Below are 18,875 nucleotides of genomic sequence, written 5' to 3'. Positions count from 1 at the left end.
CCTCTATGGAAGAAAGATGTCTAAAATCCTAATGTAGCCAGTGCTGTTCTGCTATCAGATTCAGTTGCTCAGATGTGAACCTCTAGTGCTATTCAGGATGCCCTATAGTATCCCATTTGCCATCCAGTGGTCACTTCAGAGGGACACAGATTTCTCATCAATCTCCTGTCACATCTGTCAACTCAGTGCAGATGTTGCAGATATTCCAGGGTATGTGAAATTTCCCTGGGTACATATGAATGGGAAAGTGAACTGAGATCTAGTTATCACATTCATGGGTGCCCAGGTAGATGTTTATCCCATCCTAAAGTAAATATCTAATAATTGGTCAAACTCCACTAAAATTCTACAGTGCTTATGCCTACATCTGATTTGGCACCTCTAGGCTCCCTTTATGCTCCGCGGAAAGATATAGGCACTTTAATGTGTAAAAAATTGTCCATTGATGGACAAGTAATTTCAAGGCATAATTCACCTTATCCTAAGATGTCAGCCTCTCCATTGACTCTAAAGAGAGTCTAGCATGATAAACGTGCCCCTAAGTGATTGAAACTGTACAAACAATCATTTAATTTTAACAATTTGTATCAGGAAATATTCTCAGTATGTACTAGTGAAAGAAAACAGACTGTATGAGAGAAAAAATGTTCATTTTTCATGCTTGCATGCTTTCAAGATACAAACTGTTTAAGGTAGCTCTCAGAGTGATAGCAATTACACTTATAGTATTTATATATTAAAGACTGTGTGCAAGGGCTTGGCAGAAGAAGTCTGTATGCGTGTGTGTGCGTGTGTGCGTGTGTGTGTGTGTGTGTGTGTGTGTGTGTGTGTTTGTGTGTGGCTTGTCACAAGCCAGTTCTGAGCTGAAAGCTCTGTAGCCCTGTCAGTAGGGCAGTCAGCTCATCTCTAATCTTCCTGGCTCCGAGAATGACATTTTGACTTATCACTGAGCTTCCAAGGCACTTCCAGCTTGGGTTTTTGACTATCACAGACAGAAGAAAAGGAAAGCTCGAGTCTACCTGCAGACGTGGTCTCCTGTTGGTGAAACATGAGACAATGTTTTTGATGTGCTTATATGAGCCTGTGGAATCTCAGGAGCTTCCTGTGAAATGTTTGCATGTAGAAGAAATTATACATATAAAATCAGTAAAATCAAAATAGGATTTTGCACAGATGATAAAATTCAGGATGACAAAATCTGCTTGTTTATTCATTATCAGGTACTCTCTGTGTCCCTTGAAATAATTCAAAAGCATGTTTTTTGTTGGCTGCCATCAAGACTCGTGTGCTTGTCCATATAAATATATAATTTTATCTAATCATTTAAAATAGTTAAGATTATGCTGTCCATGTCATTTGTGCAGTGGTATAAGTGGTTTTTACTCTAGATGTTTTACAAATTTGCAGAATTTACATTATATGATAAAGCACAACAGTTGAAATACAGCTGAAATGGGTTTATATCATTTTTATTTTCCATTATGCTGGTCAGAGAGTTTGTCTTAAAAGGTGAGAAGCACTTTCATTTTTTTTCAATAATCATTCAATAATCATTACAGATTTACAATACGAAATTAGTTACTGTGAGAAGTTATTGTCCTAGTATTAGGACAATCTTTCTCCTAGTTATACCTATGTTGACTACTAACAAACGTATTTAAGTCATTGGGATACAATAGAACAACTGAATCAGAACTTGGTATTTATCTTTTGATGTGGTTCATAAGATTAGGCAAGACTAATTCATTAAAAAGCTATTTAAAGAAATTGTGCTCCATTCATGAGATTCTTACTCAACTGCAAACATGTTAATGAGTGTTCACCTTGCAATGACCCAAGAAAATTCACATATTCATGGTCAAGATACTAAAAAATGACTTTTTTTTCTGTGAGAAATTGTCTTTCAATAAATAGTCTATTCAGCTGAGTAATTTAAGCAACTTCTAAAAAAATCATGATGTTTCCTCTTATTATAAAACTAAGAAACTTTAAGGCTTTGAAAACTCTAACTAACACTAAAACTAAAGCTAGGTGCCATAATAAAGCCAAAATCCTACATGAAGCAGATCCCTGCAATTCTAAAGAAAGTAGACATTTTAAAGGAAGTTAGCAATAAAGGCTAGGGGTTAGATTATCCTTGGTTTAAACTTTGGTGGATCAAATGGTGAAGGAGACTTCTCTCATAATAGCTGCAGCTCGTGTCCTAAAGGAAAAGAAATGCACGTGTTGAAGCCTCCAAGTTAGTGGTGCACATTTCCTACTGAATACAGACAGAAAAAAATAGATAAATTAAGAACTTACCTCACGCTTGGATTTTTGAAAGTAAACAAAAATGGTAAAGTTTTATAATTCACGTTATTGACTAATTATTATGATAAATAAGACTGCCGCTTGTGTCCTTAACATCCTGAATTACTTGTGAATGCATCTAAAATTGTAGAATGTACTTGTGATATTTTAGATTCATTTACTCCCCCCAAAAAAGAAATAATAAAGTTATTTTTATTCTTGTGAGTTATATTTTAGATATAGAAACTGTAGCAGTGCTAACAGACATTAAAAAAAGAAAACAAAATGTATGTACCATCTTTTCTTTTCCCCATCAATGCTATTATCAAGCTCTTTTTTACTTCATAGAAAAAATGCCGCCTTATACAGGAATGTATAAGGAATGTATACAGGAATGTATACAGAAAAATGTTTCCTTATACAGGAAAAAAAATCAAATATAATTTTTTATACTTCCTGTTACAAGAATATTAAGAGGAAGATTTAGAAAAAAAATATTAGATCATTCAAATTCAGAAATTATTATTGTGTATATCTTGGGTATTGTAATAATACTCTAAATAAACACTCTCACTGTTAGGGTTTTCTTCCAATTAAGTCTTCAATTGATTTTCATAAGGTCTTATCACCTCTTCCCCGCATAAGCAAATTTATTTTGATTGTAGTGGGCTAAGTGAAATATGGTACTCACAAACAGAAATGCAATTTTAATCTGTGTTTTATTGTCACTTATATAACAAATTGTTGATAATTTATCCAAAATACATTGCAACTAGCTGTGCAGGTGTTAGATAACTTTGCATTTGTTGAGGTTATTCAGAAAGAAGGCTATCAGTGCTTATACCTTCGATCACACTGTTACGATTTGGTCTAGAGATGGAGTATTATGCATAGATTCATAAGATCATTGCTTGTTGCAGTGCATTAGGAAGTCAATTGTTTTGGAGAAATGTTGTGTCTGTACACTCTCTACTATTTCTGTCATAGGCAGCTTTCAATAATATTGACAATTCGTACTGTCCCTGCTCAGTTCTGCACACAATGAGCCCACTCCTGCTGAGAAAGACTTTCTGGAATCAAAGAGATGCTTAGTCCAAGCTGTAGCATTAGCATTTTATATGAGCACAACTGATTGGATAAATAGTTTTAGTGCCCAAAGAGTAAAAGAAAAGCCGGAGAAAGCTCTGACCATTAAATGATGCTTATTAATTCGGTCATTGCACAAAAAAGCAAGCTAATATACTGATAGAAATAGTTTATTATATCAAATAAGATTACTAAGTCGATGTTATAGTTGAAAATAAATAAATAAGAAAGGGAGCTAATCATGGGTCACGAAGCAGCACAAATCATCTCAAGTGATTGCTTCCCTCCACCATTAAATCTATGCCTGACCATGAAGAATGCTTTTTTCTAAAATAAACCTTTAGCTTTTTTTAACTTTAACTTTGCTAAAAGCATTTATACTGAAAAAATAAAACAATCTTCTTGTCTGATTTAACTCTCTATCTTTAACATATGCTGCCATTCACAGGAAAAAAGAAAAAAAAAACAAAAAAGAAAATATGGCATTCTTCATTCTTTTGAAATCTTAAAAAAAAAAAAAAATCACAGGATGCCATTTTAAGTAGATTGTAATTCCTGGGAAATTAAAGGGATTTTTTTTTCTGACACTCACATACTTTTAAGTGGATGGAAGCCTAAAAGTAGTAAGTAGTTTTAAAATATTATTTTGAAAAAATAATTATACACCTGGTATGTGAATGAGTGGTCTGGTTGATTTATATTCACATTCTGAGTCTTATTTTGAGATCCATGTCTTAAAATATAAATTTAACCTTCTACATATGAGATGATTTGAGAGAAGTAATGAATTGCCTACATAGTCAAAGCCTGTTCTGAATATTCTCTATTTAATTCTTAGAAAATTATTACTACACAATCTGTACAGAGGAGAAAATTAAAAAAATCTTTTTTTCCTGGAATTTGGTTTGGATGTTGCCTCGGGTTTGGCAAAGTCACGGGAGACATTATATATCTTAAATTTATAATAGGTAACAAATTCAGATGTAGTTCTCTTATCCTCAGTGGTATTTCATGTTGAGAATATAATTTAATTCTTCCTTTACAACCTTTGAAAAAGAAAAAATGCTGATCTACTAAAAAAGTCTGAGTTTTATAGCTGTATTCTAGCTCAGTGAAGGCAGCAAAATCATCACTATCCCACATTTGAAATGAACAAATTCTGTAAAAATTAAAATGCATTAGAGTAAGCTGAAAATCATTTTTTCTTCCAAGAATATGTCTTTATTCCCAGTAACTGAAATATAATTATCAAATAAAGCAGGGAGTTCTGTGGCATTTGGGAATGGTATTTGTTATATTTTTATTAGATCTGTAACTTTTGAAATGTTAACGTTTACCTACATTTATGATGTTTAAGTTAATTATCTTTTCAGTTCAGATGTTTTACTTCTTGTTGGGTTTCACTGTGATAGTTAATTATTCTATCAGCAGACGTGACCTTGGTCCTTAGCACAGAGGGGGATACATATTTATCCACAGAAACAGGCTTTTACATCCTAAATTAGATAATAAAAGTCTTGTTGCATTCTGACAGTATACATTACTATGTTTTATCTCAGAAACATGGCATTATCTCAGTAATATCATGCAAATACCAAAGAAAACAAATGACTTTATAAAGCAGAAGAAAGGAGGAAAAACAGCAGGATAATGTGAAAGAATTTCAGCTCCTATAGCCTTCAGCAACTGTTTGACAAACTGACTTGAAGATACAGATTACCGCTAACTTCAAATACCTTTGCAATAACAGACAGTACGGAATTATACTAATTTTATTAACTTCAACTTTTACTTTGTTGGTACTATTTTAACTCAAACATCTACAAAAACTTCTTTTGTGCTAATTTGCATGTCATATTTCTTTTAATAATAATGTTTAGCTAAGGAATTCTAATTTTCCACATTTTAATTCATCAATTTAGAGCAATGGTACTTTGAGAATGTATGTTTAGACTTCATGCAGTGACAACTGTACTTAATGCAAATTTTAAATAAATCAGTGATATTGCAAATAAAAATGATTCTATGAATCATTATTGTTTAAATGCACTACTGAGATGTAGTTAGCACATGGGAAACAGTTATAAGTTACTTAAATTTTCTCTCATGGCATCAGAGCTACACAAAAGAAACTTTATGTCATTAAGAACAGATACTGCAGCAACTGATGACAGCACAGTCCTTAAGAAATAAAAATATGTATATATATGGATATTGCAAAGTTTTTACAAGCCATGTAAGAAACATTCTCTGATTTTGGTCTCTCAATCTGTCTAGTCTTCCCATAAGGAGGAGAGTCATATAAGCTAATTCCTGTGAACGTTTTCCACTCCCAAAGCTCTCCTCTCCTCTGTGGACATCAGAGATCATCATTCTCCTCACTGTATTAATTAATGAGTAAAGGGGATGAAAAGGGAATTGACTAAGTGTGGAAGCAAAAGATTAAATATGAATTTGAACTCCAGTAGTAATTTACTGAAACATAATATTCTTTGAAATGTTTTCATTTTCATGTAGTCTGTGATCGTTCCTGCCTGCCTGTGTTTGTTGGAAAATGTTGCAATGAAAAATGGCACAAGTTCCATGGCAACACAAGAGTGAATGCAAATAGTAAAGGTGCTGTAGTCATGGTAGGAACACAATGGATTTCAGATGCAACCCTCTAGGGTCCTGCAGAGTTAAATTACTCAACTCCTTCTCTGTTCATAGGTCCTGCTGCCTAACCTGCATATTTAGCTCACTTCCAGATATTATTGTGGAATAAACCACTCAGTTCCATTAGAGACCAAACCCAAGAGATTTTCTAAAGCTTGTTTGCCCCAGAAAGTTCTCCCTATGAGCAATAAAGATGAGAATGTACCATATCCTTTGGTCTCTGTCATATTATTCCCTATACTACGGTGGTAGGACTTGCATATGAAATCTCTCCATGCATAAGGGGATGTGTTATTATCCCACATCTCAGAAAACAAAGGCTTTCAGTGTCTGCTATAAAATATGACTCTAGGGTTGAGATATAGTTCTTTTCTTATTATGTTAGCCACTTTGAACTTTAAAACGCTAAATGGTATAGTGTGATGAGCCTTGGTGACTCCATGTTCGACACTATGATCGACTTATGTACAAACTCAAATAGAAGAAGTAGATAGCTCACCTACACCTGACAGTATTTTGCAATAAAAATCAGATGGAGGTGGTACAAATTGTTTCAGGGGCAAAGTCGGGGTGCTGTAGCTCATAACTCTGATCACAGACATACCCTTGTAAGAAGAGTGGGACAAGACCAGCCAGAGCAAGAAGGAAGAATATGCTCACAGTTTTTCCTCTCTAGAATCAGGGGCAGTATTACTATGAGCCTCTCCAGTGGGAAAGTGACACCACTGCCTGTCTGTCAACAAGACCATCTGACTAAACGCAGGTGCTTGTTTGCCTAATAGTGCATGTTTATCAGATTATTCCGTTGTTTCAATTTTGCTAAAGATCTGTTATTATAATCCTGCACATAACAAAGTAAATAAGTAATCACTGTAGGTTACGCAGAGGACTGTGAACTTCATTCTCTTTAATCCTGAAGACTGCACTTGTTTTCTCAAGCATTTCTTAATTTACATATTAAAAAATAGTTTTGAAAAATAAGAAATATTCCAGGATTAACAAATAACTCAGATTGTAAAAATAATGTTAGTCAACTGAGGGGTAACTAGAGAGAGATTTTCAATCCATTCCTGTGAATGAACTTATCCTGCATTCATTTTCAATTACCGTTATTCAAAAAGAATGTAAGATCTATTTAGCATCTGCCTGTCTATTTAATTCTATCACATAAAATGTGAGGTTTTCATCTTGCCTCATTTTCATGTATATGAGGTCTTAGCCATAAAATGAACTGTACTCAGGAATTGTTGGTTTCAACAATTATAAAGAAGTTTGGATGACTTACTCATAAACACACTTATTTTAGAGCAAGAAGAATCTCACCCAGCATGTCTGAACCCTGTAATAAAATATATCATGTAAATTCTCAAGTCTTCTTTCAACCAGGACTCTTGCTTCAGAAATGACTACAGCTATGAGTTTCTGAGTTATAGAGGAAAAAAAAAATATATCCAGGCTGTGAATTTTATTATGATTCTCTTGCATTTTTAAAATAGCACAAAAAAATAAAGACTACTGGTGATTCCAACTAGGATATCATATTGTACTCATACGAACATATTAACATATCAGACATATCAACATAAAATCTCTTTAAAGTCATTAAGCTATTATAAAGGAAGGTTCATTAACAGTTGCACCATAAATATTTATTACAAAAACAATTGCTAGATATAATAATATTCTTACATTATCTTATTATAAGATGACCTACAAAACATATTAAGACTTTTTAATGAATGGTAATATGAAACACCGTAATAAACCAATATGAACATTTTCTTAAAATAGTGTACGTGCCCCCTATCTTTAATATATGACTTTAAGTTATGAAGTGCACTATAGAGTGCCATATAATTTGATAAATATAAAGAATTATGTACACAAAACTGCACATGCAGTATAAGTAATTTCCCCAAGGACACTGGTGACATAATAATAAACCTCAACAACATAGCTCAAGTGATTTGTTAATGTCACAAGTAGCCCCAAATGGAATTACAGATTCTTATGTACACTACAAGTATATGCAATTTTTATAAAATAAAGTAAAAGAAATCACTCTTTCTGATCAACACTACCAGTTTAAAAATAAATGCAAGCAATATTTTCTCATGCTATTCCCTCAAACTGTTTTCCTTTTCCCACTTCTCTAGTTAAATTTCATATTCATTTTCTCTGTTTTTTCAGTTTCTTCTGCTTCTTTTTCCTCTATTTTCTATCCATACTTCTTGATCCTCTCCAGCAAACTATATTTTCAATCAAATCCACTCATTGCCAGGAATTTCCCTAGAGGAGGGTATGAATCAATGAAAGGTGAATGTGATTCAGAACTTTCAATGAGCTACTAATAAAACCATTGAATGCTCTTAAAACAGACATAACCCTTTGCGGAAGGAAACATGCATAAGAACCTTTTCTAGGGATCTACCAGGGACAGCCCTCCTCCTGCTGTCCCCTGCTCCCCCTTCCCAAAGTTATCTTCTATGATATTTCTTTCCCTCTGTTGTTTCATCAATATCAGCCTATATTTCTAATACAAAGCCTTTAAAATGAGATCAGTTTTCCTTTCTTATCTCTGCCTCCCAGAACCTGCAACTTGGTATGTTTCTCACCCTATCAATAAAACAGTCACAAATTTTAAGGCAATAAACTCAGAAGTCACATTAAATAGGTTCTTTTCCTTCTCACAACCCATGCAAAAAACCATCACACCTTAAACTAACATTCTTTATTTGATGACTTGCTCTATGTTAGGGATCAAATATAATACACTCTTTATGAAATGAAATGCTATTTCCTGTTGAAAACAATTTTGGTTTATTTTGGAAAATAAAATTCTTTTATTTTCACTATTACAATAATGAATTAAGGAATTGCCTTGGCATGTCAAAAAATAAAATTTTATTACTTAAATTTCGGTCATCTGTTGAAGTTAGAAGGAAATGCAGGGCATGACCTCTGGGTTATATGCATTCTAGTAACCTAGTAAAAGAATAAAATTGAAACAAACAAAGAGCAAGACAAACAAAAAAAACACTCAAGTACTAATCCTAAGCTCTATCCATACTGAATATAATGAAGTATAAGTATGATGGGTAAGTTCCTCTTACGGTACTTTTTTCTTTAAATGTGATAAAACTTCTTGAGTCTTAAATGTTGAGAAGACTGAAAAGAGATTTGACTGAAGTTAACAGTCAGGAAGGCAAGAGATAACATTAGTGTAAAGCTGCTGTTCATTTGCAGTACTAGACCTGGGTAGGCATTTAATGAAAAAGTCAATCAGTTGAAGACAGATAAAGGAAATTTCTTTTTTTTATAGAGCAAATACTAGTAAACTTGTCTCTCTTGTCCTAGGGAGCTCAGAACTGGGCACACTACTCGAGATGAGGCCTCACCAGGGCTGAGTAGAGGGGCAGGATCACCTCCCTCCATCTGCTGGCAACACTCTTCCTAATACACCCCAGGACACCATTGCCTTTCTTGGCCACAAGGGCACATTGCTGGCTCATGGTCAACTTGTCATCCACCAGCACTCCCAGGTTTTTCTCCGCAGAGCTGATCTCCACAAGGTCAGCCCCCAGCTTGTACTGGTGCCTAGGGATTTCTCCCTATGTGTAGAACCCTGCACTTGCCCTTGTTGAACCTCAAGAAGTTCCTCTCCAGCCAGTTCTCCAGCCTGTACAGATCCCTCTGTATGTCAGCACAGCCCTCTGGTGTGTCAGCCACTCCTCCTAGCTTGGGATCATCAGCAAACTTGCTGAGGAGGCACTCTGTCCCCTCATCCAGGTCATTGATGAAGAAGTTGAACAGCATGGGACCCAGAACTGAGCCCTGGGGGACACCACTAGCCACAGGCCTCCAACTAGACTCCGTGCTGCTGCTGCTGACCCTCTGAGCTCTGCCTTTCAGCTAGTTCTCAGTCCACCTCACTGTCCACTTGTCTAACCCACACTTCCTGAGCTTGCCTAGATGGATGTTATGGGAGCGTTTCATGAAAGGCTTTACTAATCATAGAGAAGACTATTTCAACTTCAAAACTTAAATTATCTGGGAATGCTGCAAATTTTTGAACCATTTGTAAGGCAGTTTATGCTGGATAAAAACAAATGATTTATTTTATTAAATGCTGGGTAATCATTAGCAACAATACCAGTCCTTTCTTTTGAAAGGTTCTTGGACAATGTAAGCATCTTTAAATATATAGCAATTTTATAGGCATTTCAACATTATCAAAATCCTATTTAACAAAACAAAAAACAGTAAGACTGACTTTGTTCACATAAAAATAATAGTGAGCAATTTTGGGTAAATATCACAAAAATAAAAATGAAGTATTTCAAAACAAAGTAATACAGGTGCAGGTTATGGGAAAACTGCAAGAGATGCTACTATTATCTAGAATTATAAATGAAAATCTAAAGGGAATTCTCCTAAGAGAATGTTTTCCAAGAAATCCACCTTGATTTGCACAAGAAAAATGAAGAAAAATAGTGCAAAAAATAAGAGAAAAATTGCAGTAATTATTTAGTTTTTTTCTAGACAATCAAAATCACTCCTTTTTTCTAGTCATTAAGCAGATAATGAATTTTTAGAAAACTTAAATTTTACATAACCTACCTAGTATATTAAGATAAACATTCAAAAATCTCCACGTACACACACGAACCTTTACCTCATTTTAAGAGTAATACATTTATTGGTAAAATATAATGTTTGATAGAGAGTATTTTTATTCCTTCAGTTTCAGAAAGTACTGTACTATGTTTTGTCAGAATATTAACTGCATAGATAGTATTCTTTAACTTTTTTTCATTCTTTTTCCAAATAAAACTGTCCTAAAATTACAAATAATTCCCAATTACAAATAATACCCAATATTTCTGCAATACCAAACACCAAAGATGAATCACTTCTAGGACATATAAGCAAAGTGGTTCCTATCCAATCAGTTATTTATTTTGAGTAGATTATTGCAAGTGGTCTGCATTATATATTTATTGATAATGCTATCATCTCTGGGTCTGTTATTTAAGAAAAACAAGAATTGGATTGAAATAAAAGGTTAATATAGAAAAATAGCTCTGAAAATAGCAACATTTGGCATTGCAAGAAGAGTTAAAAGCTGCTGTCTACTTAAATATTACATTTTGACAATTGATTCTTTTTTTATTTATTGCAAAGAACTCTAGTAATAAAGTATGGATAGTTTTCATTTTTAATTATTTTTCAATATTTTGTGTTAATGTAATTCTTATTTTATGATTCAGAAAATACTCAACTGTAAAAAAAAGAAGAAAAATAGTGGCAAAAAAGCTTTCTGAAATTAATTTGTTAATAAGCAGAATCATTGTTATATATGTATTTATTTGTTATATCCTTTTAGATAGAGTGAACTTTAGAAATTTTGTAAGTTTTACATGAGAAAGAAAATAGGTCTTTTACTTAAAAACCAATGTAGTACATCCAAGAAGCTTAACCATCCACCTCACAAAAATGATATTTTTTTTCTGCTGTTTATCAGTGTTCTGGAAAAAATTTTCATGGAATGCTGTCACTTAGAAATTCTTACTGGAGCAATGACTAATGCCCAGTGCAGCTATACACTCATATTTAACATTTTTGTTTCTTTATGTTCAGTTATATGCAATATGAAAAGGTATTTTCTATTTTATGTTGGTTTTATATATGTAGCTAACACATGTATATCCAAGCACATGTAATTAAATGGGAGAAACCCATTTAATGCCACACAATCTATGTGATTTTTCTGATAAATTTACAAAGTTAGCCAAATGGCAGTATTTGTCTTTGTATGATTTTTAGATACAAAAATTTGGATATTGACAGAAAATATATATATATGTATATATATTTAAAGGAAAGAGTTTTTAAAGCCTTTCATTTTAAACAGTGAAAATTTCAGAAGGGAAACAAAAAAAAAAAAAAAAAAAAAAAAAGAAAGCCTATTGTCATATTTGTTTTTTCTTGCTAGAGTTCTTCAAGCTAGGTAGTGTGTGTTGGGGGGAAAGCTGAATAATTTAAACCTCTGGAAGCAAATCTAAGATCTTCTTTCTTTCTTTTCTTTTCTTTTCTTTTTTTTTTTTTTTTTTTTTATATATAAAATACACCAGAGAGCATTTTCCTCAAAATTCAATTCATCTTCTTGAGTGCTAGTGTTTGCTTTGGGAGTTCTACATTATTGGATTCCATGGTATATGTTTGGAGCTATATATCTCCCTCTCTCCCCAGTGTATCCACATCTGAAGAATCTGTGCATGAACTATTCTACCTAAAGGCACATATAACATTCACCTCAACTGGTCTTTTAAGTGAATGTCAGAGTAGAAGAATCTGATTCAGGGATGCACAGACCTAAGAGAACTCTTTTTTAATAACCTGTTAGCTGTTTTGGCAAAGATGAGACCATCTTGAAAGAAAAAAAAAAAAAAAAAAAAAAAGAAAAGAAAAGAAAAAAAAAGAGAAAAACTTCAGAATATAGAACTTTTTTAAGTTTTTAAGTCAGCACTTAATTGTCTGACAAAGAAGGGAAATTGCCTGACAAAGAAGGGAAAAGGTCAGATGTAGATGATCTAGTTCAATCAAGCTACAGTTGTATTAATTTAACCGATCTGTGAAGCTTCTAAAATATTTTGAAAATGTAGGTCAGTATTTCTTCCAAAATCATTTCCACAAGGCAGAATACTGTCATCAGTTTCCTTTTCTCTGCTGTTGGTCTCTGGCCACGCCTCGCCCTGCCATTTTCCTTTTACATGAAACTGGTACAGAAGCAGGGGAGAGATTCTTTTACACCTCTCACCATCCAATTTTCAATAGATAGGCTTACTAGTCTTAGGATGAATTGAATGTCCCACTACCATATTACAGTCTCTAATGGATCTTCAAATTACAAGATTTTTGTTACATTTTAGTCATTTTGTGTTTCTTGCAAGGTAACTGATGGGGCTACTAAAGTGACAGATCCAAGCTGTTCAATCCTCTGATAGACAGATTTTATTTTTTACTATATATATTTGATATATACATAAGCACACACATTTGCACACACATAACCATGCAAAACTAAGCAGCAGTATATAATCCTTGCTAACAAGGATCACTGACTAGATATCCTTGCAGTCTCAGGAATGTGGAATTCATATATTATAAATCCATAGGATCCAACTCCCTTAAATTCAAACTATTCACGATTTTTTTCACAGCTTCCTCATCCTGGTCACCCTTTCCAATTCCTTGTATTAGATTTCTTGTATGAGCATATTTTTTTTTCCTTTTCCCTTTTTTTTTTTTTTTTTTTTAATTGTAAAGGAACGTGCTAATCAAATAAGGTGAGAGATTATATGGTAGTTGTAATACCAAGAAATTTATGACTAAGATTGCCATCAAATTAGGTAACTTCAAAGACGAGTACATTCTTCTGTCTGTTTTTAAATTTTTATTATTTTGTTCTTCTGAAAATGCTGTTACATAATTTTATTATATTCACTTGCCTGAAATGTGGTCAGATTTTCATTTGAATGCTCTTGTATGTAATGTATCTACAGTATCATGTTTCTTGACAGAAAATACAGCATGACAATGTTCAAGTGACAATTTTTGAAAACTAGTATTTAAGTAATTTCCAAACATCTTTTGATTCGCAAACATATACACTAGAACTAACAGAATCCATGCAATTTACTAAGTTGCATCAACTCGAACTTCCTGCTCTATTCAGCTTGAATGGGGAAGGTGAAAGAAATCACTTTGCCCAAAGCACTTTGAGAAGTGAGGCAGTCTTTTCGAATCCCCCAGCAGACTAGCAGGGACACTACGTTTAACCAGAAAATGGATCCTACGCAAAGATGAAAGGAAGGTCTGATTGATAGGAAAGGGTTTCTAATGTACAACTTCTCAGATGTCCCTAAGAAACAAAGGTTAATGTGTAGACGTTTTTCAGAGCTGCCTTTCCCAGCTGTTGCCAGAGAAAGAGGAATCCATTAAAGAACCATTACCGCTGCTGCAGTGCTAAGAAGAGGGAGAGTCATGACTTCAGCAGCAACAATGCTGGATAATATTTCATTATGGAGTAGCACTAGCTATTATATAATATATATTCTAATTTGAAAACTTTGCTCTTTTTAAGTGCCTACCTACTGCTGGCTCTTGTAGGACTCCTCACAGAACAAGGTACTGTTCAAAATGAGCAATACTGAAACAAACAGATGTTAGCAGCATATATTTTGTGCATAATTGTCATCCAGTTTTACAATCGTCTGCCCAGTTTTAAAATTATGGATGTGAAAAATGGGTATATACATATTAGTTCTGGTGGGCAATGACAGCAGTTTGGACAAAGGACAACTAGAAAAAATTCTAACCATAGTCCTTCAGAGAAAGTACTGAAACTCTTTTTTTTTGTTTATGAGAATGCCCATTTTTTTTTTTTGTTTTTCCTTTCTCTTTCTTCCTTCTTTCTTTTCTTCCTTTCTTTTCCACTTTTCCTTTCTTTTCCTTCCTTTCTCTCTTGCTTTCTTTCTATCTATCTTTTTCATTCCTTCTTTTTTGTTTTTTTTCTTTTTTTTTTATATAATTTTTCTTAGGTCAATAACAAAATTTCACAGTTTTCTCAGCAACTGCCTTTTCATAGTATTCAGGCTTGGAAACCAGTATCAAAACCAATTATTTCACTTTTTGGGCTGTAAAGTATTCTCAGGTAAATGAATGTATCTGTGTGTCTCTGTATGACTTCATTCTTCAGTGCAAAGCACATATTTCAAATTCCCATGACTAAAGTAAAACCAGATGTATGTAGTACAGCACAATTCAGTACCCCATTTGGCATTATAAACAACACGTCTGAGAAAACTACTATACTTTCTAGGACCAATTAAAAGGTTAATATTGCTTCTTACTTTAGTAGTGACAGATGCTTTATGAGTATTGAGCTGCAGTAATCCCATGGTATGTGAATAATTAGTATATTACATTATTTGTCTCACTGCAACAGAGATAATAATGGGCCCTATAACAAATAATACTATGCAGATTTTCTTCATGGTAACTTAAAATCAGATTAATATAAACATTGTTTTGTTAGGTTGGTATTGGTATTATTACAGACTAATATTTATAAGGTTAGTATTGTATTTTTAAGGCCCATAGAAACTAAACATGGTTTTCAAGTCATTTAATGAGTCAGGACAGACTTAAGCATATTTTTCTCAGCTGGGACTACTGTTCTGTGCTTTTCTATAATGGACTTGAGGATGTCAAGCCGTTCCACTGAAAATGGCTGAACTGCATTTTAAACTTTTTGATAGAAGCTCAAGTTAATTCCTCTATTTGGATAATTTCACCATGGTTATTATTTATCTCTTTTACATGCTACAGTGACAATATAGCTGTGAGATGTAAGGATATTGGCCAAACATTGTAGGTAAAAGGGAAATACTTTTATATTGCCTACTAGTATGGCTGCTAGAAGTAGGTAAGTTTTCAGGAAAGCAAGATCTCCTTCAAGACTATGAAAATATATTACCTTCCTAAGACCTAAGCAAGGGCATGTGTGATGGAAATGTATGACTGAAATCTCCCCCCCACCCCCCCCACCCCGGCTATACTAGTTGATCTAATGAAAGATATTAACTTCTATTTACAAACTCTGTTCTAAATACTTAAATACTATAGAAGACTGCAGATTGCAGAATTGATTGTAATCTTTGAAGATTCCAGTAGTAACCATTCTGCATCTATAACTGTGTTATGGCCTGTAAGGACTATGCTTAAAATTAATAATTTCTAATAAAGCAAGATATTCTATAAAATTAAAATTGGCTGCCTCATCACATTATGTATGTATGACTCTTCACTGTATACATATTTATTATCAATTTCTTGATAAGGATTACAGCATTCTTGTTTTATTGTTTTTTTTTTTTTTTTTTTTTTTTTTTTCTGGTTAAGAGCTATAATATAGGTCCAAAATCTCAGCTGAATCTCCTCATTTCAAAATGAAATGTTATGAATTTTCATCCTTCCGAGTGAAACGTAGTGGATCTTAAAAGAATCAGGATTTATATTGGATCCATATGACTCTGAACTTCTACATTTTTACATAATGAAAATATTTTACTAAGTTAATCTAGTATTTATATTTTCCAATTAATTGAAAAGAGAGCATTATGGTGAGGTACTTTTTTACTTTTTGTGCTTTATTATGTTGTGGCTGCCTTGGCCACAGCCAACATTATACAGTCACATTTAAGGTCAGTGATTATTTCTGACACTCTTATGGATAAATTCAGATATGAATGCAACTGTGGGCATCAGGTGAATAATTTAGCAATCAGAATTTATGTTCACTGCATCATGACCTTGACATCTGTGTGCATAAACTTCTTTACAGTTTGCACATATTTTAATGTGTAATATTATATAACTTCTGAATTTAACATTGATACTTATGTCACCATCTCCTTGTTTTGTATTCTTATGCATATTCATGACAATCTAAGGATTTTTTGTTATAGTTAAATTATAACTATTTGTCTAATGTAAGTTGTGGGTAACGATGGATTTTTTTTTTTCCAATAGAGGTTTTGTTCAGTATTTGTTGTTAGTTAGTGTTGTCCAGATTTGCCCTTTACTTATCTGAATGTATTTTTCTTAAGGTTTTATTTTTAAATAAGGCACATATTTTTATATATGTGCAGTTTAAACATGCATGTTCTGTTTTGTTTTTGTCCTCTCACCTGAAAAAACACCCAAAGATCCAGTTGACTTCAAGATGACAAAGTGGAATGTGTAGTGGATCTCATTTAAATTAAACTTAAACGCAAGATTCACAAGAGCAAGTGAGGGCAGAATAGAGACCAAAGTCTTAATCTACAAAGTAGAAATCCAGCTTACTTGACATGCAGTATCCTACTTGGATGTCAACAGATGGTTTCAAACTGTAGCAAAGATTGAATTTTTTTGACATCTGAAGCACAGTGGTCTTTAACATCTCCTGTCCCCTGATGTGTGCTTGACAGCTCATTTCAGCAAGGGATACACAAAATCGCATAGGCCTTTTTTTCTAGCTTGTACAGCTGGGAATAACCTGGCCCACAAAGATAAAACCTTGTAAAATATTAAGCTACACCATCGTATTTTTGAGATTTTTTTTCTATTGTTCTAGCAATGTCTAACATCTATGATTAAATATTTAATTGGCTACAGAATGAATATTTAAGTGTATCCCACAGCGTGTCCTTTTACATTGCTCCGAAACAGTTAAACTAAATGCAGATTTTGTTCTATAGATCTCAGTCATTTAGAAGAAAATTGCTTCAGCTGTAACATTGACTGGAGTATATAATTTTGACATGAAATGTTAATACGTTATTTTTTTTATTCATGTCTTAATTGTGTCCTATTGTTTCTGTTAATTTATCACTTTCTGTACTTCATAAAAGAAAAGTGAGGATCCAGCTACGAAGAGCTACATAATATCTCTTGATGTCTTGTCTACATAACAGATAATATTTGCTAAAATGTGATTTTAATTGTGAACACTTATTGCTCTTTAGGTGTAAACAGTGAAACTATTTTTGGACAGATTTAATAAGATCTGCATACCTTGAATTCATGGCTTGCTTTTCTACTTCCTTTTCCTTGCCAAATGGCTAAAGGGTCCTGTTCCCCAAGGGAAGTTTTCAGATGGTCATTGAGTGGAGACAAGAGCGGAAGTGGCAGAACAATGTGCTCTATATCCGTGAATCTCAGCTAGAAGCATCCCCACTCAGCCCTCCAAATTCTTTGTTAAATGTGTAGACTCTCCATACGGTGTGATTTTATGGTTGGCTTAAGCTGATCTCAGACTCCTCTGCCACTTCCTATCTTGTCTCCACACACTGACCCTACTGAGAACTCCCTATGGTGGATGGGAAGGGATGTTCTTTATTTTTCCCTGACAGATCACTGAGCTGCTCTGACTCATCACAAGTCTGCATCAGCACAGGTACTGTGGTAAGGGAGGGAACGAGAATGCCTGCCTGGCCAGAGGGGCTGGCAAGACACTCTTATTTTGACTTATTTTGATATCATTTTTAGCTGACCATAAAACTACATCATGGGTTTCTTGGGTTTTTTGGTTTGTTTGTTTGGATTGGGAAACAATCTCTGTTTTCTTTAGTGTTACTTAGAGCCATTTATTTAAGAAATTCTTTTATCTTTTGCATCAGGAATAATACTACTATTTCATTTTATTTTACCTTTATGTCAGACTGCATGCACCATGATAGTACTTGCGTATGATATATGAGAGATACACTAACATCTGAGGTTCAGTCTTACTTTGCATCTGACATCACTGCACCTTCTATTGACAGTTTCAAAGAAAATGTAAGAAGGGTATGAAGTGTTAATACTGTAAAATAAACTTCAAATAAAGAAAAGCCCAAATATATCCAGATACATACACACACCCCTGATAAACTTGCCACAGTAAAATGTCCATTCAAAGCAACATTAAGCTTTCATTTTGCATTGATTTTTACAGCACCTAAATTTAAAGGGAAGTAGTAAGAAAAAATTAGTCCAAAATTTCTTCTGAATTCATATGAATGAAATTATGCTCCATGATTGCGGGATCAATGGTAAAGAATATAAGAGCTGGTCAAGAGTCCTAATGATACAGAATTAGGTGACAGAATGGTTCTGCAAAATATTATATTTTTCAAGAATAAAGGAGAGAGAAGATAATCATATTATTATTACTTTCTATTACTATCCTGATCTGTAGCATCATTAAATTCCTTTGATGAGCTTCATTCTTCTGAAGAATAATTGGTATTCAATTT

The sequence above is a fragment of the Rhea pennata genome, chromosome 1 (genome assembly GCF_028389875.1).
Source record: "Rhea pennata isolate bPtePen1 chromosome 1, bPtePen1.pri, whole genome shotgun sequence".
NCBI lineage: Eukaryota > Metazoa > Chordata > Aves > Rheiformes > Rheidae > Rhea > Rhea pennata.
The sequence above is the reverse complement of the archived record's forward strand: the minus strand, read 5'-3'. Positions refer to the sequence as shown.